At 57.5% G+C, this 23,003-nt stretch overlaps 1 protein-coding gene across 5 annotated transcripts in view; it reads right to left on the bottom strand.

Annotated features, from left to right (window-relative positions):
• NOS1 (nitric oxide synthase 1) overlaps window positions 1–22,476 on the bottom strand; it is an 83,838-nt gene extending 61,362 nt beyond the window's left edge. For 2 of the 5 annotated variants that reach the window (XM_051805269.1, XM_051805268.1), the window contains exon 1: window positions 18,363–20,241. The gene's annotated coding sequence lies outside the window, so the exon portion shown is untranslated. Of the gene's footprint in view, window positions 1–18; window positions 41–18,220; window positions 18,323–18,362; window positions 20,242–22,322 lie in introns of those variants that run through there. The other 3 variants (XM_051805267.1, XM_051805272.1, XM_051805274.1) reach the window with 3 other exon arrangements.
• Between the last annotated feature and the right edge of the window lie 527 nt (window positions 22,477–23,003).

Genomic DNA, 23,003 nt, shown 5'->3' with positions numbered 1-23,003 from the left:
CCCTTCTCCCTCACCCACCTCTCTCTGGGGAGCCAGCGGCGCCGGGGGCTCCAGCGGGTGCGTGGCAGGGAGCTGGAGCCGGGAATGCGAGCCGGCTGCGCTGCCGGAGCTCCCCGCCCGCCGCCGGGAATGTGCCGCTCAGGATGCTCGGCTCTCTTAAGATCCTTAGGAAGCCGCGGCCCCGGCACGGATCACACACACAATATCCCCGGCAGCTCCGGAGTTATTCGGCTGCTATTTCCATGCAACTCGAAATGCGTTCGAGGGATTATTGCCCGGGGACTAAAGAAACGGCTAAACATATTTATACTAAAGCTTTAGGAGCCTGTGGAACCGCGCACACACACTCACACACACACACCAGCTGATAGCGGGGTCTGGCACAGAGACTGCGGCGATTTGGGACAAATCCCAGGATTGTCTGTCTGTGCTCTAGTTTAGAGCGGGCGCCGATGCTGGTGCTTGCCTAGAGGTGGCAGTGAGCCTTCGCTCTTCTCCTCGCCCCGAACGCGGCTCAAGAGGGCCCGGGAAGTCCCGGCCGAGCCGGAGCTCTGCCCTCTCCGCTGGGCCGGCCAAGGGTTTGCTGTGGGCATCCCAAAAAACGCCCCCCAAAAAGCGTGGGCATCGAAAAAATGCGCATCCAAAAAAACCCCCCCTAAATACCGGTGTCGAGCCCACAGGTGTGACCTGCACAATCAGGTGACCCTGATCAGGTGTGACCTATCCAGAATCCCCCCTGAGCACACCCCCGCCGCAGGCTCGGCGGATTCTTTGGCACCCTCCCCTCCGCACGGTGCCCGGGGCAAAGGGTGGGCGTTGCTGAAACCCAAACTGCCTTTAGCACGGGGCAGAAACTGGGTTTTACCACATCCAGGCTGCCCTTCAGACCTGGCAGCACGTGGCCGAGGCAGCTCCCTTTTAGACACATCCCGGTGCCACCTCCCAGCTCCACCAGCCCTATGACTTTTTTGGGGGGGAAGGGGGAAACCCTTTGCTCCCTACAAGCTGTAACAACCCCTGGACTACCAGGCAGAGCCGTGGCAACGTGAAGGCTTCCAGCACAAACACCAACATCCCACAAGCCACCTGTAAACCCCACCAAAAGCTTCATACAAGTCCCAAAACTCCCCGCAGCGGGGGTCAGAGTTGGGAATGTGCTGCTGGGAAGATTCCTTCGGAGCGTGGCTCAGCCTCTCGGGGCACCGAGTGGGTTATGAAGGGTGATCTCTCTCTCTCACACGTGGGCACACACACACACACGAAATCTAATAAAAAGATATTAGTCGAGGAGTATTTGGCTCCTGGCATTCAACTATCTCGAGCTTCATACAGACACCAAAGAAATGAAATTATGGGAGCACACAAACAAGAAATTCCAGGGGGATGAATTAATGCTTCATCGCTGTTACAGGGCAGAGAAGTACCTGTCTGTCTTCCCTTGCATTTCTTTCTTCTTGGACTTCAAAATATGATCCCCCCCCCCCCAACCTTTAAAAGTCATGACAGCGTGTTTCCTCCAGCCCCAGCCCTACCACCTTTCCATCAAAACCGAAATCGCTTTCATTATCATTTTAAGGACACGTCGGAGGGCTGACAAACGCACCGGGGTTCAAGGGCTTCTTGTAAATCCGGGGTCTAATTTAGACAGATTTAAAAAAAAAAACCAAAAAAACCTCCTGCTTTAAGACCTCCCTGCACAGCCTGAAAGGGGTTCGAGTCCCTTCTGGGTTATTCAGATGCAAACGCTGTTTTGAAGCACAAGTGTCTGAGCCATCCACCGGCAGCTGGAAGTTTGGGGGCAGATGCTTCGCAGCAGCAGCAGCAGAGCTACACGACTCCAGTGGAATCAGCAGAATCGAGATCATTAAAGCCAGCTAAAACCAGCCAGTCCTCGGGATTTTGTACCATCTGAGTCCCTATTTCAAGCCTTTCTGGTGGGATCAGGCCCCCAAGCAGCACCTTTTCACCTTTAGGTCGATTATGGGCGTAATTACAAAGCAGAAAAGCCACTTCTGTGTCGACCTTAAGCAGCGGAGTTGAGAGGTTTAAATTTGTTTTCTTTTTTTCTATGCAGTGACACATTTCAGAGGGCTGCAGGTTAAAGACTCTTTTGAAAAGACCCAAATCCTTAATCTTAAGTGAAAAGTTATCACCGGAGGACCTTGGGGTGGGTGGTGACAAACACAGGAAAGGGCCCTGCGTCAGCCAGGGCTCTGGGTAAATAGGGCCGGGGAGGAGAGTGGCGGGCTGGGAGCAGCCTGACGAGCCTGATAAGCCAAATCTGCAAAGCATTCATTGCAAAAACCGACACAAAGCAAACCCAAAAGCAGAGGAACAGCTGCTGTCGAGTCCTTAATTTCTAAAGAGGAGCAAGAAGGAAAATAAAAAAATAAATAAATAAAAAATAAAGCCAAAAATAACCCACTCCCCACCGGCAAAGCCCCTCCCGTGCTGCCCCACAGGGTGGGTGGGAGGGAGGCTCCAGCATCCCTGCTCCCCCCAGACCCCTGGAATGAAGCAGAGAATCTGGGATAGAGCTGGGCAGCCCCTCCCACACACCAACCCTGAGGGCAGGGTTAGATGGGAGATTGGGAAGGAATTCCTGGCTGGGAAGGTCCTGGCACAGGTTGCCCAGAGAAGCTGTGGCTGCCCCAGCACAGGGAGGACGTGGAGCTGCTGGAGAGAGTCCAGAGGAGGCCCCGGAGATGCTGCCAGGGCTGGAGCCCCTCTGCTCTGGAGCCAGGCTGGGAGAGCTGGGGGGGTTCCCCTGGAGAAGAGAAGGCTCCAGGGAGAGCTGAGAGCCCCTTGCAGGGCCTAAAGGGGCTCCAGGAGAGCTGGAGAGGGACTGGGGACAAGGCATGGAGGGACAGGACACGGGGAATGGCTTCCCACTGCCAGAGGGCAGGGAGAGATGGGAGATTGGGAAGGAATTGTTGGCTGGGAGGGTGGGGAGGCCCTGGCACAGGTTGGGCAGAGAAGCTGTGGCTGCCCCTGGATCCCTGGAAGTGTCCAAGGCCAGGTTGGAGCAACCTGGGCTAGTGGGAGGTGTCCCTGCCCATGGCAGGGGTGGAAAAGGATGAGCTTTAAGGTCCCTTCCCACCCAAAGCATTCCATGACTCTGTGCCAATCCCACCTTCTTCCTGGACAGAGCAGCAAAACCCAAGGGGAAGGTGGAAACACCAAAGGCTAATCCAAGCCCCAAATCACTCACAGCCCCAGCAAAATCAATAATAATAATAATAATAATAATAATAATAATAATAATAATAATAATAATAATAAAGAAGCCCTGAGTGGTGTTCAAGCATGGAGGGACCAAAGGTGTTGGTTTCCCACCCCGAAATCAGCACCGTTCAGCCACGGCCCAAGAGCAGCCATGGATCATTCCCAGCCCAAACAAAAAAAAAAAAAAAAAAAGGGAGACAAACAACAACTCCAGAGACACGGAGATGTTTTTTTTTTCCCATCTTTTCTCTCCCAAACAAACAGAAAGGCGGCGTTCAGCCTCCCCACCAACCGAGCAGAAGTTTGCAGAAGCTGCGCCAGGAATTCAGATTTATTTCTGGCACGACTTTAATGGGATGTTGAAGCGCTGCTGTCATTTAAAGGTATTTAACAGCTTTTTTTTCTGAGCAAACCCCTTCCCCCAGAGCGCTTTGCTTCGAGCTGCTTGGGCAACCAGCGTGGCCAGGAGAGCTCAGCACCCCGACACCGAGCCCTGGCAGCAGGTTGGAGTCTGCCCAGACCCCGAGTTCACGGCTTTAAAAAAATAAAATAATGATAAAAAAATCAATGTACAGCTTTTTGGCTGCCCCCAGACACAGCTCGGTGATTCTCTCACTTCCAAAGGTTCTCTGCCTGGGGTCAAAAGTATCCCTGATGTTTTTCCTTGGGAGATCACTGGTGCCACGTGGGTTTCAGCCCAAACCTCGTCCCCCTCCTTGGTATCCCACACTTTCCAGCCCCCTGGGACCCATTTTCATAACAAAATCGGGACTGGGAAATTCTCACCCCAATGCACAGTTCTCACAAAAACATCCTATTGTTCAGATCTCAGCCCTGCCATGGAATTCAGCTGGATTTGAGAAGAGGCAGATGGAGAAACCAGAGCCCAGCTGGACAAACCCTGCTCCCAAGGGTATCCCCAAAAAGAAAAAACACCCCTCAGAACCTTCTAATGGTTTGGTGCTGTCAGAGGAGGGAAGTTGTGCCTGTGTTTAAAATCCAGAGGGTTTCCACCTGTTCATATTAAAAACCAGAGGGTTTCCACCTATTAATGTTAAAAATTGGAGGGTTTCCACCCCTTGACATCTCTGGTGGGTGGTGGTAACTCCACCAAGGAGGTTTGGCTGCCCACAAACCCCAAACCAGCTGCAAAGAAATCTCTTTCCCTCGGTGTGCAGCTCACCCAGTCGTGGATAAGTCCCTGGCAAGGAGAGGTTTCCTGATGTCCCATCCCTGGAAGTGCTCAAGGCCGGGTTGGATAAACTTGGAGCAACCTGGGACAGTGGGAGGTGTCCCTGCCCATGGCAGGGGGTGGCACTGGGTGAGCTTTAAGGTCCCTTCCCCCCCAAACCAGTCTGTGATTCCACGATGGGCACACACAGACCTTCCCAGTCCCCCCCACTCAGACCTGGGATCCTGCCCAGTTTGCAGTGGGAGGTGGTGAAATCCTGGGATATCCTGTCTCTCCGTGCCAGGAAAACACTGGAGGGGCCCCACCTGTTTTGATTTCCAGGCTCCTGCTTTCCCTGCTGCCTCCTTACACCCTTCACCCTCGGGAGAGGGCTCAGCTCGGTGAGGACTGAGCCCATCGTGGTGACAGGAACACCTGAGCCAGGTCCTGCCCACAGCCAAGCCTGGGCTTGTCCAGGCTTTGCCCAACGAGCCTGTGGGTATCCTGCTCTCTCCTAACGCCTCGTGTGGAGCTGGGGAATCCTTCTGCTGGCTGGGGGGTCGTGGCTGTGCCCCTCCACATCCACCTGGGTGAGCTCTGCTGCTCCGTCCAGGGAGAAGCTGGGATCATCACAGGGTCATGGAGTGGTTTGGGTGGGAAGGGACCTTGAAGCTCTGGGGGTGATGGGCCTCACTGTCCCCCACTGCCACCCACCCTCAGGCTCCTTCAGTGGCCACCTCAGCACAGGGGACAGTCCCTTGGCCTCCGGTGGGACCCTGTTGGAAAGGGAAATTTGGTTGTGGCTGCAGCCCCCCGAGTCCTCCATCAGTGCCCCCAGCCAGGGCAGCCACTGCTGCAGCAGATGAGCTGAATCCCCCCTCAGCCCACCACTAAATGCTGGGGCAGAGCCCACCCAGGAGGCTGGAGAGCCCCAGGATTTACCCCCATGCTGGACAGCCCCAGCCCCAGCCCCATCCCAGCACCACCAGCCCCTCGGGGCTTTCTGCCCCGCTGAGTCCAGCCAGCAGGGAGGAAGAGGTGCCCAGGGTATACCAGGAGAGCTGGCATCCAAACCAGCCCGGGGGTTTTTTTTTTGTTTGTTTTTATTTTATTTTATTTTTAGCGATGTTATTTTCCCATCCTCATTTTGAGGGTGTTTTGCTGCAGGAGCAGCTGATGGGCTGGAAAAAAAGGCTCTCTGAGAGTTAGGAGAGCGGGGGGTACCCAGCCGTGCAGCCCAAGGGAGAGGTTTGAGGCTAAAAACACAGTAAACAGGAAAAACAGCCCGACAAATAAACAGGCCACCTTGGACCAGCAAAGCACTGCCCCGTGAAACACTGGAAAAAAACCACCCTCCTCCCCAGTTCCTGTTTTAAAAACGGGAAACTGAGGCATGGAAGGGCCCAAGGTCGGTCACGACGGGTTTGCAGCACCCCCGGGGCCAAATTTAAAAAGGGAAACATTAAAAATATTGAAGCATTTTTCATTTTTTCCTCACCTGCCCGCTGGATGGGCTCAGGGTTTTCCATCAGGAATTCCTCGAGGGGAAGGGGAAGGCTGGAAAATTCTCACCCCAGTGCACCAGAAACAGCCAGAGGAGCCCAGCCTGGGACTTGGCAAACCAAATGCTTCTGATTGCCACTGAGACAGAAATAAATTGGAGTCAGGAACTCCCAAAGAAAGACTGGGAAGAAAAGGAACAAACCCCAAGCAGGATCGAGATCGAGCAAGAAAAGAGCTGCTGCAAAACCCCCGAGTCACAGCAGGAGGATCCTTCCCTGCTCCTTGAGCTGCATCAAAGAGTTCCCAGCCCCAAAGTGCTCCCCAGAAGAGAGCCCAGCACTCCCCAGGGGGGCTGCTCCTCATCCCTGGGTGAAATGAGGCCGATTTGGGAAGTCTGGGGACACCTGCAAGCTGCTGGAGGAGGAGGGGAGGGATGTGGCATCAGCAGAGGCTCCACGGAGATGCTGCCAGGGCTGGAGCCCCTCTGCTCTGGAGCCAGGCTGGGAGAGCTGGGGGGGTTCCCCTGGACAAGAGAAGGCTCCAGGGAGAGCTGAGAGCCCCTTGCAGGGCCTGAAGGGGCTCCAGGAGAGCTGGAGAGGGACTGGGGACAAGGGATGGAGGGACAGGACACAGGGAATGGCTTCCCACTGCCAGAGGGCAGGGGTAGATGGGATATTGGGAAGGAATTGTTGGCTGTGAGAGTGGGGAGGCCCTGGCCCAGGTTGCCCAGAGAAGCTGTGGATGCCCCTGGATCCCTGGAAGTGTCCAAGGCCAGGTTGGACGGGGCTTGGAGCAACCTGGGCTGGTGGGAGGTGTCCCTGCCCAGGGCAGGGGGGTGGAATAAGATCATCTTTAAGGTCCCTCCCAACCCAAATCATTCCATGATTCCATGGGCTGGTTTAGATGAGCTATTAGGAAGAAATTCCTCCCTGTCAGGGTGAGGATGGACTGGAATGAATTTCCCACAGGATGCCCCATCCCTGCAAGTGTCCAAGGCCAGTTTGGAGCAGCCTGGGCTGGTGGAAGCTGTCCCTGCCCAGGGCAGGGGGTGGGATGGGATGAGCTTTGAGGGGCTGCTGCTCTTTGAGCTAATCCAGCCGTGGGTTTGCACCCAAGCCCCACAGCCTGCACAGGTCATTGGTCCCGTTCTCCTCTTCCCTGACCTCACCCCAGCCCGGGGCCGTGGTGGCCAAGGGGTCCCACTGATGAGCCAGGACAGGATCAGTGCTGACCCCCCCAGCCCTCACACTGCCCGTGGTCACACCCCAGGAGGCTGCTGCTCTTCCCTGCTGCAGCTGGAAGGCAGAACAAAACACCCCTTGGTGTCATTCCACCCTCCCACCAAGGAACCGCCGCCCCTCCGGAGCCGTTCCCCCTCACGGCCTGGTTCCCCTTCCCTGCTGCTTTGGAAAGAAGTCTCTCTCTCTCGCCTTCCCTGGATTTTGGAGCCATAACACAACCTCAGAGGTGTTTTTCTTGCCCTCAGGGTCCTGTCAGCCCCCCCCAGGGGAGGGCAGGGCAGCCTGAGCTGCCCTCGTGGGGCACAGGACGAGCCAGAGCCCTTCAAACCTCCGACGCCACCGCCAGAGATGGAACCCGAGAAAGGCTCCCCCACTCCTTTTTCTTGCTCTCTCTTTGGTTTTTTGCTTCCTCTCCCCCTTCTCCCCCCACCCCCCCCCAAGCCTCTTATTCCCAGTGGCCAAGAACATTTAGTCTGGCCGGGAAAAGGAAATCTCATTACAGAATTATGGTTCATTTAGCAGGTCCCACTGGAAGCCCTGCAATAACCACTGGCTTCCTAACAGGATTAGCCAGTGTCTGAACCTCCCGATCTCCCTGCAGGCATCTCCACTCCCCAGACAGGCTCAGGGACCCCAGAAAACCACGAGCAGCCACAGAAACCCACGGCTGAGGTGGATGCAGGGAAGGGAGGATCGAGGGGAGCCCAAGGTGGCCTCGTGGCTGTGAACGTGGGTGCCGCCAGCTGAGGTTGGGACAGGCTATCCCAGAGGTCGTCCCAGGCTCTCCAGATGCAAATCCCACTTTGTCTGGCTCTCTTGGCCTCTTCCAACCTGTCCATTCTCACCCAAGACTGCAGGTTGGTTCCCATGAAGGGGCTGGGGACATTAATGTGGGAAACACAAGGAAGACACTGGAGCAGTGCAAGTTCTGCTGCAGGGTTGGACATGACATTCCCCGCCTGCTGCACCTCAACCAGCACCCAGGTGCTCCTTGGAGCTGGTTGAGGCTCCTCCTGACATCAGTCTTGGAGTCTGCATGACCCTGGAGGTGTTTGGTTGGCATCACATTGCCTGGTGACACCATTCCTGGGATCAGCTCTCTCTTGCTAAAAGGACAGGAAAATACGATCCAGAAGAGAAGGTGAAGAAAAAAATCCAAATTGTTTCAGGGCCACCAGAACAGCCAAGGCCAGGTTTTGCCTTCAGTACTGCTGAAATCTCTTTGCTTCTCCCATCCCTGTCCCTTCCCAATACCAGGAAGAGGTGGAGAAAGGGCAATAAATTGGGGGTAGCACATGTGGCACCGCCTCCTTGGTTTCACAGGAGTGAACATCTCTGCCTCTCACCACTGTTTCATGAGCACAACGGTTCACACATGGAGGGAACACAAATGCTGTGCCCACCAGCAGAGCCATCAGGCTGAGGATGGCAAATCCAGCTCTTCCAACAGCCTGGAGCTGGCTGAGGGCTTGGCACAGCAGGCTGGCCCTGGGCAGGGAGGCAGCAGCAGGAGTGCTGTAAAATATCCTGCCTCCAACAACCAGGGTAGACGGTGGGAAGTGTCTCAGCAGCTCCCTCCAGGTGTCACCCGGGAAAGAAGGAGCTCAAATCATGAGCAGAATTTGCCTGGTTTGCCTCCCTTGGAGCAGGGAGAGGCAGCACAGCTTTGGTTTAACCAACAGCAAGAAGGAGGAAAACTGTTTGAACGAGTTTGCCAAGTGGTGTCATCACACACCTTACTCCATCACACCCCTACTCATCCTTATCCCATCACATCTCTATCCATCCCTATCCCAACCCACCTCTACTCATCCTTATCCCATCACATCTCTATCCATCCCTATCCCATCCCACCTCTACTCATCCTTATCCCATCACATCTCTATCCATCCCTATCCCATCACACCTCTACTCATCCCTATCCCATCCCACCTCTACTCATCCTTATCCTGTCCCATCTCTACTCATCCCTTTCTCATCTCACTTCTACTCATCCTTATCCCATCACACCCCTACCCAACCTTATCCCATCTCACCTCTATCCATCCCTATCCCATCCCATCTCTACTCTCCTTATCCCATCCCACCTCTCTCCAGGGAGCCTCCCACTGCCCCATTTTTCTGTCCCAAGGAAGGGAGGATTCCCTCACCCCTCTGTTTGGGGGGGAATCCCTCACCCCTCTGTGTCTGGGGGGGATTCCCTCACCCCTCTGTGTCTGGGGGGGATTCCCTCACCCCTCTGTGTCTGGGGGGGATTCCCTCACCCCTCTGTGTCTGGGGGGATTCCCTCACCCCTCTCTTTGGGGGGATTCCTTCACCCCTCTGTGTTTGGGGGGATTCCCTCACCCCTCTGTGTCTGGGGGGATTCCCTCACCCCTCTCTTTGGGGGGATTCCTTCACCCCTCTGTGTTTGGGGGGATTCCCTCACCCCTCTGTGTCTGGGGGGGATTCCTTCACCCCTCCGTGTTTGGGGGGGATTCCCTCACCCCTCTGTTTGGGGGGATTCCCTCACCCCTCTGTGTCTGGGGGGTCTGTCAGTGCCCCAGGAGAGCCCCTCGTGCCCACCCAGCCTGTGTGTGTCCCATCACAGGGGCTCTCTCTGGAGCAGCTGCTGGGTCAGAGGGTGGTCTCACTAACGTGTCCAGGGACACTCCAACAGCTGCACAGAGACCCTCTCCCTGCTCTCCACACTTTTATTCCATATATTCCCCGCTGCCAGTGCCCTTGAAGGACTCACAGTGAGAGGTTGTGGAGTAACACTCCTGATTGATACACGGCCTAATAGAAAATTGGGACAGGCTGAGGTTCCAGGACTGCCAGGGACAGGATCTGACTGCACAAACAGACCCAAAGCGATAAAGAGACGAGCTCTAATCCTGAAAAAAAAATGAGCTCAAGGCAATAATTCAGAGTTCTGGGGCTTACCCACCGGGCATCACAAGGGAGGGAGGCAGGTTCAGCCTGTCAGCTGATCCCAGGAGTTATTCCACAGGTTGCACAGAGTATTTGGAGTTGGGAGGGACCCACAAGGATACCGAGTCTAACTCTTAAGTGAATGGCCCAGAGGAGTCTTTCTGAACTTCTGCCCTTTCTTAACTTACTTCTGTTCTGTATGTTCAGGCCTGACTCCAGACAGACAGACCTTGGTCACTGAGGGTGACAGTCCCTAAAATACAGAGCAGGGGTCACACCTTGGGGGGATCATCCCCTGGGGGCAGGGAGCTCGGGGGTAGAGATGTGTTTTGATGTCACAATTCGATTACAACGAACCAAAGTCATCCAAGGAGAGTGATTTCACCACGACTGTCAGCTCAGCAGCAAGACATCTCCTCCCCTCTCCTTTGCTTTATCAGGGATAAACCTGCCACGAGGTTTATCAGCTACGAGGTGCCCTCAGGTTCTCCTCCCGAAAAGGATTTCAGCAGAAAATCAGAGGAATTCAACAGAAATCCTTTTAGGATCCTTTCAGAAATCCTTGGCCACTCCACTTGAACACCCTCCACTTCATCCCCCATAACAACTGTGCCTAAGGCTGCGGACTGGGCGTGTGGGGAATCACCCTGGAATTCCTCTGCGGGGGATGCCCCCACATTCCAGCCAGGGAGCAGCAACTGCATTTCCCCTGTGATTTCTGTGTCATTAGAACATGAATATGACTTCCCAGTTTTCTCTGATTTTACCCCCAATCCTGTTGGCACCCCGTGGCAGAGCCCACACTGTCCTTTTAGCAAGAGAGAGCTGATCCCAGGAATCGTGTCACCTTGGTGACAATGTGATGCCAACCAAACACCTCCGTGGTCATGCAGACCCCAAGACTGATGTCAGGAGGAGCCTCAACCAGCTCCAAGGAGCACCTGGGTGCTGGTTGAGGTGCAGCAGGCGGGGAATGTCATGTCCAACCCTTCAGCAGAACTTGCATCACCCCTGGGGTGCAGCCCTGCAGAGCTCCAGGTCCCCCGGCCCCCACGGACACCACCAGGGGTGGGAGCCCTGGGAGGGCTTGGAGCCCACCACAGCCCCACCTCCAGAGCTGCCTCTCCTCTCTGACAGCTCCAGGAGCCTGGAATGTTGCCTCCCAACTTGGATACTCTGAACGGGTTGAGGCGGCTGAGAAACATCACCGGTGCTGGAGGAAACAAGGAAATAATGGGTTGTTTTTCCCAAGGCAGAGCCCTGAATCCCCGTCCCCGCGGCTCCCACGCTGTCCCAGCCCCACCAGCAGGGGTTTCCATCATTGGGAAGCCTTTTGTCTGGCGGTGCAGGGCTGTGGTGGCCTTCACACCTCTCTGTGGGCCGGGGTTAAGCACCGGGTCAGCGCTCGCAGGGCGGCAGCGAGCGGGGTTTGTGCGAGGGGGGAGAGAGGGACCTTCCCAAAAAAAGCCTTGGGGACCTCCTGGGTTTGGCAGCACACAGCCCGGGGTGAAGGCTGTGGGGAGGGAGGAGGCAGGGATGAGGCAGGGATGATGAGAGGAGGGAGAGCTTTGCTCCTGAGCACAGCGTTTAATTCCGTTTGCGGGGCCAAGGGCTGAGCGAGAGGCCAGGAGGGATGAGGTGTTTGTGAAGCTGATGAGAACACGTGGGCTGTAATTATCCCGCTGGGGAGAGCACCCCAGGAGGGGGCAAACCCCTGTTCCAGGCCCTCCACCAGCCTCAGAGACCAGGAGCACAAGCAGATCCTCTGTGGAGTGGGGGAGGACAGACGACCTCTCTTGGAGAAGGGAGTGTCTGAGCTCTGCCAGAACACCAGGGCCAGGATGGTCTCGCTCCCTCAGTGCAGAAATCGCTGTTGTACCACTCACCTCGGCTTTTGGGAGGGTTTTTTTATCCCCTGTTGCCTGCAGACGGAGCTGGCACAGAGGTGGCAGTGCCCTGCTTCCCTCAGGGCCCCCCGAGCACCTTCCCAGCACTGCTCCCTGCCACCACTTGGCAGACTGGGAACGTCACTGGGTGAGCTGGGAGTGAACAGATCTGACCCTTTAGCAGGGCCATGTACAACATCCAAGAGCACCAACCACCCAGGGAGGGGGATACAGGGCTTGACCTCACCGGCAGCAAGTCTTGATACAGCCACAAACCACCCGCTGCCCAAAACCGCCTCACAGCTCCCCCCTCACCCCCCTCTTTTCCAGTTTCTCTCTCTTCTTGTTTGTTTGTTTGGCCATCCAAGCATTTATCAGCAGCAACAGGGCTCTGGCAGCCCAAAACTTCCCCTTGGGAAAGAAGTTCTGGCATCCAGCAACCAAGTCAGGAGACTCTGGAAAGTTGCTCCGAGCCTGTCTCATCTCACGACTTGACATATCCCCGCTGTCCATTTCCCTTCCCAAGGAAATCTGATTTGTTCCAAAGTTTATAGTTTCAGTGACCTAATCCCAGCATAGTTGTTCCTGTTTCCCTTTAATTTACTGCCGCAGCTCGTATTAATTGACGTATTGCAGAGGGTTTTGAGCCAAGCTAATTGTTTTAGAAAGAGAAAAAAAAAAGGAGAAAGAGAGGGAGATGTGAGGTCCCTTAGTGGATTACGGAGGGATTGGAGCGGGGAACCGGCAGCCACTTGGAAAAAGCAATAACTCCAAACAGAAGCAACAGTCTGGAGAGGGGGAGGCTCTCCGGGCTGCTGCTCACAAGGTGCTGTCGTGATCCCTGCAAACAGAAATAACTTCCCTGGGATGACCTTGAGGAGAGAGGAAAGGAGAGGCAGAGCAGGGCTGGGACAGCTCTGCTGGAGCTGCCTTCACCCTTCTGCTTCCTCCCTCACCTGAGCTGCTTCTGTCTCTGGGGGATGGTGGGGAGCAGGAGAGCTCCTGAGCACAGGGAAAAGGCAGATGTCACCCATCCCCCAGCAAGGATGAGCCAGGGAAGCACAGGCAGCTCAGCTCCCCCGAGAAGGTGATGGAGCAAATCCTCCTGGATGCTCTTTCCAGCCATGATGGACGGGAGGGACACTGGGAACTGCCAGGAGGGATTTCTCAGGTGTAAATCAGGGCCAATGGACCTGCTCAGTGCCAGGGAGGGAGGGCTGGCTCTGTGGATCCAGGAGGAGCAGTGCAAGCTGGGGAACTTCACTTCAGCAGGGCCTTTGCCAGAGCTTTCCATAGTATCATAGAATAAAATCATGGAATGGTTTGGGTTGGAAGGGACTTTTAAGATCAACTAATCTAACCCCCTGCCATGGGCAGGGACACTTTCCACTAGCCCAGGTTGCTCCAAGCCCTGTCCAACCTGGCCTTGGACACTTCCAGGGATCCAGGGGCAGCCACAGCTTCTCTGGGCAACCTGGGCCAGGGCCTCCCCACCCTCACTGTGAAAAACTTCTTCCTTATATCCAATCTAAATCAATCCTGTTCCTGCTTAAAACCATCCCCCCTTGTCCTGTCCTGGTGGCCAAGTGGTGGATAACCAGCTGGACTGAGGCTGCACCCTCAGCTCATTCCCAGAGGACACCAGGGAGGGAGGAGCAGATGACAACAGAGCCCAACAGGAGCCCAGGGAATTTGGAGGCAAACACCAAGTGCTGCCCCTGGAATGGGATAACCCCAAAGGACAGGACAGGCTGGGTCCAAAGAGCTGTGAAGCAGCTTTGGAGAAAGGATCTGGAGATGCTGGAGGACAAGGACAACCAGAGTTCAGCTTGGCCAAATCCAGCTGCTTCCCTGGGCTGTGTCAGTCCCCTCTGCTTGCCTCTTACAGGTCTGGGTGGTGTCCAGGTCTGGGCTCCACGGGATCAGACAGACAGGGACACGCTGGAGGAGCCCAGTGGAGACCCCCCTGAGCAAGAGGCAGGAGCACAGAGTGCACAGGGGGAGGCTGCAGGAGCTGGGCTCCTTCTCCCCAGGGAAGAGCAGGGGGAGAAGGGAAGAGGAGGGGGAGAAGGGAAGAGCAGGGGGAGAAGGGAAGAGACACGTCTGCAAGCACCGGGGTGGAAGCTGGGGAGGAGACAGGGGGAGGTCACCAGAGGATGAGATGTGATGGCACAGGGTGGAACATCAGACAGTCTGACTTGCTGTTGGGGGAGCAAAAGATGTCCCCATGAAGGGGGTAAAACACACGGGATTGTCACCCCTGGAGTTCTCTGGAACCTGCCCCTGGGCACCCACCTCTGGCCCTGCCTTGGGTGAGGCAGCCCGTGGTGCAGGCAGAGGAGGCAGGGTGAAAGGCAGAGAACAGAGGATGCTCCTACGGTCTGGAGAGGTGTGGAGACCTCACACACAGTTTTGGGGGTTGGTTTTGAGCAGAAGCCAACAGAGAAGAGACAGAGGAGTAAGAGGCTCCACCTGATGGGAGCACACAGTGTTTCTGGCACCAGCCGTGCACTGTGGTGCTCCAGGCAGCTCCTATCCCATGGAATCACACAGCAAGGGAGGAAGAGGGATCTCCTCTGCCCCCCTCATCCCCCTGCTCCCCATCCCTAGCATCCCTCCTCCACTTCCAGAACCAAAACCCTGGGTCGAACCAAATCTCTCCAGGGAGCACCACAGTGGAGAAGCTTTTTGGAGATGGGGATACATGGAGGGACACCCCGCCCTGCTGGGAGACCCCAAGAGGAAAACCCAACTCCCATGAGCCCCTGACACCCTCTGAACCACAGCATTAAAGTTTGCCAGGCAAGAAAACTCACTCCTTGTTGTTTTCCTGGTCCAAATCCCCCCCTTCCCCATAAATCAGCCGAGGCTGTTTCAGCACTGCTCTCACGGAGAGGGTGATTTATTCGGGAGCAACACAGGGAGTTTCCAGATTAACACTAATTGCTCTCCCAAATTACTTAATAGTTTAAATTGCAGTCCTCTCTTTGGAAATCATCTCAGACAGTTCAATAAAAAACCATCATCGAAGAGAGACAACTGCAAATTGATAAAGTCTTTGAGACGAGGGTAATATCGCTGTTGTCTGGCAAATTTATTCCTCTGAAACCAAACGAGCAGGATAAACAGCCTCGCTCGGCGAGGAAGACACCGCCTGCCACCGAGTTGCTCAATTTTCTCTTCCAGAGATGCTCTTATTACTCGGAGAGAGGCTGAGACCAGCGACTGCGGTGCCTGAGAATAAATAGCTCCGGCCTTCTCCTCGCAGAGAAAAGGCAGAATTTAAAACCATCGTAATGACAATGACACGGCGAGTGCCGGAGCTGCTTCTGGAGGGAGGCGGGGGCTGCTGCTGCCCTCGGGGGGGGCTGCGGGGCCGCTGTGGATTCGGGAGATGTGGCTGGTGGCCACCGAGCTCCCGCGGCGCTGAAATTGTCACCCAGGAGGGAAGGGGAAAACTTGTTTCATTTTGGCCTCTTCCCAATTTTCCGGCCCCTCCGGGGGGCAGGAGGAGCGCTGGGGAGATGGGAGGGGGAGGGAGGACAGAGGGGTGGTCGGGGGAGGGTTGAGGGGCGGGGAGGGGGAGCCAGATGTGTGCGGGGGGCTCGGTGTCCCCCTGTTGAAAAGGGGGGGTCGCTGCTGGGGACACAACCCCATGGAGGAGGCTTCAAACAGCAGGAGCGAGAGAGGGGCTGCAAAGGAAGCACCGGGGTGGTTTTGGGGGATGCTGAGCGGGACAGGCTCCAGCAGCACATGGGGAGGGTCACCTCTGCCGTGCGACATTTCGGGGCTCGCCGGGACCATCCCCCCTGCCGAGTGATTTTGGGGGGCCGCTGTTCCCAGGGTCAGGGGGGACCTCAGCAGCAGCACGGTGGTGGCCAGGCTCCCCCTCCCGGGGTGCCCCCACGTGCTGACAGCCCCCCAGAGCCCCCCTTCCCACCCAGCTCCTCCCCATGGCGCACTGGCACCTGCCCTCTCCGGGGCCAAGCGAGTTGCCCGTTTCCTCTGCTTTTAAAACCATTTCTGGAAGGTTTGGCAGGAGGGGGGAGGGGGAACAGGGTCTTTGTCAACGCTGAGTGATGGGCAGTGGTTCAGACCCACCTGCCTTTAACACAAAGCCCTTCCACCCTCCAATCCTCATCGCACCAGAGAGAGCAACAAGTAACTCCTCGCCAGGCTGGGGACGGGGTTTAAATGCAAAATGCTCAACGAAGAGACCAAAAACCCTCCAGTTCTTTCCCCAGAGAGCGGTGTGGGAGCGAGGGGGTTACCGGGAGCCGCTGCCCAGCACGGTGCCAGGAGCCACAGGGATTTGGGAGAAAGCCCGGCCGATGGCTGCCATCTGCTCCTGGCACCTCGTGGCAGTGCCAGAGCCCGACAGCACTCGAGTGCCTGGGGAAAATAAACCCCAGCCAGGCCTCCTTCCCTCCTTCCCACCACACAGCCCGTGCCGGGGGTCTCGGGGTGGGATGGCAGCTGGGGCACGGTGGGCACGGAGAAGCGAGGACACGACGGTGGCACCACCCCGGGGTGACCCCACGTGCTGAGAGCCCCCCCAGACCTCCCGATCCCACCCGGCCGAGCCCCTGCCCCTCCCCGTGGCACAGCTGGGGCCGGGCTGGGACACGCTCGGGCTGCCGAAGCCCCTCGGGGTGTGAAAGCCACCGTGCCAGGGGCTTCCCAGCCAGGGCCGTGCCCCCTGTCCCTCGTGGGACGGCCGGTGGCAGGCAGGCAGCAGGAGGGAGGGGATGGTTGGCGTGGGGGGGCCCCGCGTGGGGGCTGTCCGGCCACTTCTGCCGCCCAAAGGTGCACCAGCACCATCGGTTCTCTGCAGGAACACCCGTGCCCAGCGACAGCCTCGCGTCCCGAGGACCCGGGGAAGCTCCTGGGGCCGCGGCGAGGGAGGGGCGAGGGGGCAGAGCCCGCGTTAAAGGGGCACTCGCCCGGCGACCCGCGGGGCCACGGCTTTGACTCCCCGCCAGCCACGGGGAAGAGCGGCGTGGAGATCCATCCCTGTCCCTCCGGGAAGGCATCCAAGGGAGCCGAGGCTTGGCAGAGCAGTCAATTAGAGCAGGAAAGGGGCAAACGGCGAGCGCGGCCCCGGCGGCCGCGTCCGGGTGACCTCCGAGCCGCGGGGGGGGGGGGGGGGGGGAGCGGCCGACTTTCCTGACCCACATCCCAACCCCCCTTTGGGGCTCAGAGAAAGAGAAACCCTTTAAAATAAAATAAATAAAAAGAAGTCTCATTCATCATTCAGCCTCTGTTTGTTTTCTGCACTCCGCTAAGCTCAAACAAGCAAAACAGATTAGCTGGGCTCATTTGTTTCCTACTTAATTACACCTCTTCGGTGCTGATGTAATATTTCAAGATTTGGGTTGCTAAGGCTGAAAATCCACCTGCCCCTCTCCCACACCCACCTTGGCTTTTCATTCCCATCGCGAAAAAGCCCAGATGGGGTGGTTTTTTTGAGAAAAAAACTCCTCTAATTATTGAGGAATTCAAGGCTCTGAATTCAGAAGCTGCCAGCGAGCGCTCAGGTTGTCAGAAGCAGATGGACGGCAGCTCCAGCTTTTGATCACGGGCTCCGAACCCCTCCCCAAAAAAACAGGGAGAGGGGGGGGAAGGACCCCGCATCTGCAGCAGCACACACGGCCACGGATAACTTTAGTCATTCCCCCCTCCCCTCCACACTTCTCCAGGATTGCTTTGGCATCAATAGGACTTCCCAGGAAGCCGGAGCAGCTGCGAGCCGACGCAGTTTGCAGGATGAGGGGCTTGCAGGAGGAAGGAGCACACGCCTCCCCTCCCCAGAAGCTGCTTCCCTTCCCTTCCCTTCCCTCCTGGATGCTTTCCTTCCTCCCTTCCCCAGGCCCCACAGCCGCCCCTCTGCCCCCCACGTGCCAAAGGGGCCCCGAGGAGAAGCTGAAGGGCCCGAGAGCGCGGCGGGTTGTGCAGGGGAGGGATTTTTAAGGGTCCTGCTCTTCAAAAGGGGAGCTGCCGACCCGCTCGGGCCAAAGGGATGCTGCTGGCAGTGCCAGCCCCCGACCCCGCGTCTAAAGCAGAGGAACGAGCGGAGCAGCCAGAGGGTTGCTTGTGATTCCCGGACTAAGAGACCGGCGGGGAGGCGCGGGGGGAGCGGACCCGCACCGTCCCATCCCGAATAAAGCGCTCCTGGAAAACTGAAACTCAATGGGAGCCAAAGATATCCGCGCCCTCCTGGCCGCTCAGAGCCACCCCCCGACACCCCCCCCCAGGGGTGTCCCCGCCGCCCTCGGCCTTACTTGTGTCCGGAGAGAGCCGCGGAGATGCCACCGGGCATCGCGCCCCGCTCGCCCCCGCCGCAGATGCCGCTTGGCCGGGGCCCCGCTCCCCCCGCCCCGGGCAATTCGGTCCCGAAAGCAAGAGCAAACAAAAGGCACACACCGAGGCCATGGCCGTCCGGAGGCAGCGGGGGCTGCCCGAGCCCGGGAAGGAGGCGCTGGGTGGGCAGCGGCAGGAAAAGGGCTCAGCCGGCGGCGGAGCCGGGGGAGCTGCGGGAGGGCTGCGGGAGCGGGGCTGAGCCGGCTGCGCCGTGCCCGCCGCTTTTCCCACGGTGGCATCCACGCTCAGCGGGTCCCAGCAGTGCCCTCGTCCCCTCCCCGGCCCGTGCCCGGCGTCCTGCAGCTCTGCCGGGGCTCGCTCTGCTCATCACCCCGGCCTGGGCATCCCCCCTCCCCGGGCTCCCGGAGGGTTGGGATGGGGAGGGGGGAAGGGGGGAATTGCTTTGTGGTTTTGGGTGACCAAAATGCCCGCCGGGCACTGGGCACCTGGCACCGGCGCTGCCACATTCCCTGCAGCGACCGGGGGCTGACGGAGTTGGGTTATTCAGTAACTTTTAATCTCTCCCGGTGGAAGCTGCTCCACGCCTGGTTTTCAGGTTACAGCCGATTTTCAGGTGTTTGGTGGGTCTGTGTCTCCCTTAGGCCAACTGGTGGGACTGGGAAGACTGGGAAGGGGGGTGAGGATGAGAGAAAGCTTCGTGTTGGAGTTCAAAACACCCAAGTAATGGGAAAAAAAGAAAATCAGGAGCCAGCCCCTGACTGAGAACAGAACCAGGCTGCAGCAGGGACATGTGCAAGGGGGATCAGGGCCTTCCCCTCTGCAAAATGCTTTTCCCAAAGCAGAACAAGGTGCAGGCCCAAGGAGAAGGCTCTTTCCACCCCACAACCAGGCCAAGCAAAGCTCTTTTTTGCCCTAAACCAAAGGAATTACATAAATCTATAAGGAAGGGGTTGGTTTCTCAACCCACTCCCAGGAGAGCAGGGAAGGAGCTCCCGTCCTTGATGGGGTTGTTTGAACTTCACCTTCCCGGTTTGATAGCAGGAGATAACGGGTCTTTCCGGGCATTTTGAAGGGTTTTACATTGATTTTTTTCCCAGCCACCAAGTGAGGGAGAGCAGAAAGGCACAGCTTCAGCCCCCATGTGCCGCAAAGTCAGATGTGCACAGAGAATTAGGATGCATCCAAGGGCTGCTGCGTTAATTAAACGAGCACTTTGAGATTAAATCACCCTCAGGGACCCTGTTGTCCCTGTCCCCTCCAATTGTCCCATCCAGCAGGATGAGCTGCACCTCAGTTCAGCACCAGGTTCTGCTGCAAAGCCCCTGAACATCCCCAGAGACAATTTGCTTCTTTAAATTTAAGAGACTTTAACCCCAAGTGAGACCCTCTGGCCCTGAGCAGGGAGGGCTGAGCTTGACCCACCTATTGCACCGACATGGACGTGGCTCTCCTGGCCAGAAGCCTCAGCTCAAGCCCGAGGAAGCCAATAAAACAAAATAAAAATAGGTTTTGGAGTCACATCGTTCCCTGATTGCTGTCAACACCTCTGGAGCAGGTCCTTGCCATGCTTCACACGAGCCCTTCCCATCCCATCCTGAGGGCAGGAACCCTGAGCGCCCTCCAGTCGCTCACTGCCTAAAAACCTCCACTCTGATCCACCTGTGAGCCTTTTAATCCAGCATTTCCCTTTTCCAAAGCCAGGATCAGTCCCTGCTGGTCTGTGCCAGGGCCATTTAACCAACAAATATCCCCGAGCAAACACTTCTGAGCATCCTCCTTGCAGCAGAACTGACGGGTTCAGCACTTCTGCTCTCACATCCCCCAGCCCTGCATTCCCAGGATCCATCCCCACCAGCTTCAGGGAAACAAGGAGGGTTTCAGCAGTTGGAAAAGGTGCTGTGCACTGAGGGACAGGCCATTTTTATAACCACAGGCACTGCCTCCAGTAGGGCAGGAGAGAGCCCTGGATGGAGGGATGGAGGGATGGGTGGATGGGTGGAGGGATGGAGGGATGGATGGAGGGATGGATGGGGGATGGATGGAGGGGTGGATGGAGGGATGGGTGGATGGAGGGATGGAGGGATGGATGGAGGGATGGATGGATGGGTGGAGGGATGGGTGGATGGATGGAGGGATGAATGGATACCCTGGGGCTGCAGCCAGACAGGAACAATCAGCAGCTCCCACTGGGCCAACTGCTGTTTTATCACCTTCCCAAATATTTGAAGGCAAACCCTTTGCCTTCCCCACCCTATTTCTACTGACAAGAGTGTTTGGATGCTCCCCAGCAGTTTTCCTCTCCCCCTTTAGGAGCAGAGCACAACCTTCCCGGGCACTCAGCACCCAAATTCCCCCCCCCCCAAACACAACAGGCACTCTCCTCAGCATCCCCCCAAGCCCCTGTGCCAGCCCTGGCACACCCCCCAGCCCTGGCACACCCCCCCAGCAGCCCCAGCACAGCCCCCCAGCAGCCCCAGCACAGCCCAGGTCTCTCTCACCACTGTTTCCAGGGGTGGCTGTGGTGTTGTTCCCCTGGGAACACAGTCCCACGGTGCTCCCTGGGAGGTGTGGGTGGCTGAACAGCACCCAGGGGCCCTTCTCCTGCCAGCTGCATTGTTTTTAAGGTGTGGGAGAAAGTGTGGAGAATGGGGCAATCCATTTTCCTCCCAGCACCCCAGGTAGCCAAGCCTCCTTTGCTGGGAGCAGAGCCCAGGGGTGGGATCCAGGGAAAACCACTGATGGTGTCTGCCCAGCCACGGAGAGAGGGATTCCCAGTGCCAAACCTTCCCCTTCCCAGTCCACAGCCTTCCCACATCCCTGTGGATTCAGGATGTGCAGAGCCAATGCCACCACGAGTTGCTCCCAGTGCATGGATGCAGGGCTGGGAATGCAAAATTAACTGGGAATCAGCCCGATGTGTTGGGCTTTGGGGGTTCCAGGTAGGAAACAGGGACTGATCCCCACACTGGAGGATGCTATGGGATAATTCAAGCAGCAAAACCCCCCATGCAAGGGGTAATCAAGGAGCAGTCCCCATCCAGGGTGCTGGAAGAGGAGACGGATGGAGAAAAGAGCTGGAAATAAGAGTTAAAATAGATTAAATCCCAAAAGAGAAAGCAGCTTGTGCGTGTGGAGGAAGGACCCATCGTACCAAGGAGGACTTTGCCACACGCTCACAGCCATGAGCATCGTCACCCATCAGATTTACAGGGCCAAAAATAGCTGAAACCCAACCCAGGGACACCAATCCCAGTGGGGAAAAGCCTCCTGAGAAGAACAGGTATTCCCAAAGGGTGGTTTTGCAAGAGACCTTCCCCGTGAGCTTCCGGAGCTGCTGCACGACTGGGGGCCATCGTGGTAGGACTGGTGTGGAAGGAGCTTGGAAAAAGTGGGAAAAGTGGAAAAAATGGTTCCTGGTCTCCCCTGCAGCATCCCAGTGCTCCCAGAAAGCATTCCCACACGGCACCACCAGGCTCTGCCCTGCTCCTGAGCTCTCCCCACAGGACCTGCTGGCCGAGCAGGAAGGCAGGAGGAGGAGGCTGAAGGCTCATCCACGTGCCTGGTACCTGCCGGGATCCTGGGATGTTTCTCTCCACCGGCTGGAAATGGGGACACGGAGCGTCCCTGCCCCATGGCTGTCCCTTGGGTGGGGGGCACAGGGTTTCCCTCGTGCCCTCCAGAGACCCGCGGTGGTGTCTGGCACCCCGACGTGCCAGGAAAGGTGCCAGACGACCTCTGAGGTGGGAGAGGTGGGACGACCTCTCCTCTGGCCCCGCTCTCCCGGTGCCGGCTGCCCAAATCCCACCCCACATCCCGCAGCCCTCCCGGAGCCCAGGCACAATCCCTGAGCTGGAATTGTCTTCCAAGGGGAACCTTCAGCATCCCGGACCCCTCCCCACACCACGGGGACCTCCCAGCACACCCAGCAATGAGGGGGTGCCCTCAATCCCCCCCTCTCTCCAGGGTTTGCTGCACAGGCACAGAAAGCCACCCTATCCCAAAAAAACAAGGGACAAATCCGTAGCTGTGGGGCACGGGAAAGCCTCCAGCCGGTTTTTGTACCTGCTGCTGCCCAGGGCACGGCTCAGCTCTTTGGAGGAGGCTGCAGGCGCGAAGTTTAGGGCAAAAAGCTGGGAATTGGGAATCACTCCTCCTTCCCAGGGCTGCCGGGAGCCAAGCGGGAGCTCACATCGCGTCTGCGCTCCCCGGGGGTCGGGTTTCTGTCCCGGAGGGCAGCGTAAAAATAGAGGTGAGGAAAAGGGAATCTGCTGAGCAATGGGACGGCGGGAGCTTGGGGACTTTGGGCAGGGCAGCCCCTTCCCAGCAGGTGGGCAGGAGAGGATGGAAACCCCCGGGGGATGCCGGGCAGCGACTTTCCATGCCCTGGCTGGCATTAATCCCGCTAACGAGCCGGGTCTTTCCGCAAAGCGGGATCAGCTCTGCTCTGGCTCAGAGCAGCAATCCTGTTAAAGGGTGGGTGGCCGCGACAGAAGCGGCCAATTAATCTGTGGATGGCCAGGCAGCAGCCCGGGGCTCCCCGGGGCTCCCCCAGCCCCCAGGATGCTTTCCAGGATGTCTCCGGGACATCCGTGGTGGAGCAGGCTCGGGCTGTCCCAGCCGGGCACAGGACAGCCCGTAATGAGCTAATCAAGCCCTAACGAAGGGCTGGAGCTTTACGCCCCCAGCCCGTGCCCTCACCCAGGCAGGACCCCCCAGTCCCTGCTGGGGGGGCTGCGGGGGGCT

This window comes from Manacus candei, unplaced genomic scaffold, assembly GCF_025592945.1.
Source record: "Manacus candei isolate 608988 ecotype Guabito, Panama unplaced genomic scaffold, ASM2559294v1 h1tg000064l, whole genome shotgun sequence".
Lineage (NCBI taxonomy): Eukaryota > Metazoa > Chordata > Aves > Passeriformes > Pipridae > Manacus > Manacus candei.
The sequence above is the reverse complement of the archived record's forward strand: the minus strand, read 5'-3'. Positions and strand labels throughout refer to the sequence as shown.